Genomic DNA, 1,240 nt, shown 5'->3' with positions numbered 1-1,240 from the left:
CTTCCTAACAATGGAATAAAAGCTCTTGGGTATGGAGAAATTGAAATCGATAAGAAGAGGCCTAAGGTAACTCTGTAATTCACTTACCCCATCCTAGAAGGAATTTTTATCTAAGATGTAAATCCTAAATCCTTTGAATCTTATCTAAACCTATCAACTCTATGTTCAAAAGCATCTTCTCTTTGAAAAAATATGGAACATTTTTTCCAAAATATTTAATGGCATTGATATAAAAAATTCTAAAAAATTGAGTACCTCATTTTAAAAATACCATATAAATGAGGTCTTTGCAGAATCACTTATTTCCAAATACTTTCTATTAGGCCATAATGGATATTTTATGCATCTACATGCTCACTAAAAAACACTTCTGACACAGGCTTTTTGTGTTATTGAGGCAAGATAGAAAGAACTTAGGGAAAAATACCAACTAGAATAAGGAAATAGGAGTCAATATCCTCTTGCAAGAGACTTTGCCTCCAGCCCTGGCTGGTTGGCTCAGTGGTAGAGCGTCGGCCTAGCATGCAGAAGTCCCGGGTTCGATTCCCGGCCAGGGCACATAGGGGAGGCGCCCATCTGCTTCTCCACCCCTCCCCCTCTCCTTCCTCTCTGTCTCTCTCTTCCCCTCCCACAGCCAAGGCTCCATTGGAGCAAAGATGGCCCGGGCGCTGGGGATGGCTCCTTGGCCTCTGCCCCAGGCGCTAGAGTGGCTCTGGTCTCAACAGAGCGATGCCCCGGAGGGGCAGAGCATCGCCCCTGGTGGGCAGAGCGCCGCCCCCGGTGGGCGTGCCAGGTGGATCCCGGTCGGGCGCATGCGGGAGTCTGTCTCACTGTCTCTCCCTGCTTCCAGCTTCAGAAAAATACAAAAAAAAAAAAAAAAAAAGAGACTTTGCCTCCAGGAATGACCAAAGGGAAACATTTAATGGCAGTAAATCCCTGCAGTAGTGGTCCTGGATGTCACAACTACTGGCCCTCCCACCCAGAAGTCAAGACAGAATTTGGTGTCCCAAAGCTTGAGGCTACTTCTCCCCACTTTGAAAACATGTAAAATTTGAAGAACTAAGTGACCTCATACACAAACTCACTATCAAGTTGGCTGGCATATGCTCAGATATATGTCCTTTTTGCTTCTTTCACAACAGTGTTCACAGCCTAGCCTCTTTCTCTTCCTCTACTCAAATAAAACTTGCTTTATTCTCACTCTGATTTGTCCTTGATATCTTTCCTGGGGGAGCAAGGG

General features: G+C 45.0%; 1 non-coding gene across 1 annotated transcript; it reads left to right on the top strand.

Moving 5' to 3' along the window:
• Positions 1 to 482: 482 nt before the first annotated feature.
• TRNAA-AGC (transfer RNA alanine (anticodon AGC)) lies at positions 483 to 558 on the top strand. Its single transcript has one exon. It is a non-coding gene; the product is annotated as a tRNA-Ala (tRNA).
• Positions 559 to 1,240: the final 682 nt, after the last annotated feature.

The sequence above is a fragment of the Saccopteryx leptura genome, chromosome 4, assembly GCF_036850995.1.
Source record: "Saccopteryx leptura isolate mSacLep1 chromosome 4, mSacLep1_pri_phased_curated, whole genome shotgun sequence".
Classification (NCBI taxonomy): Eukaryota; Metazoa; Chordata; class Mammalia; order Chiroptera; family Emballonuridae; genus Saccopteryx; species Saccopteryx leptura.
Note: the sequence above shows the minus strand (reverse complement) of the source record. Positions and strands in the feature narration are given on the sequence as shown.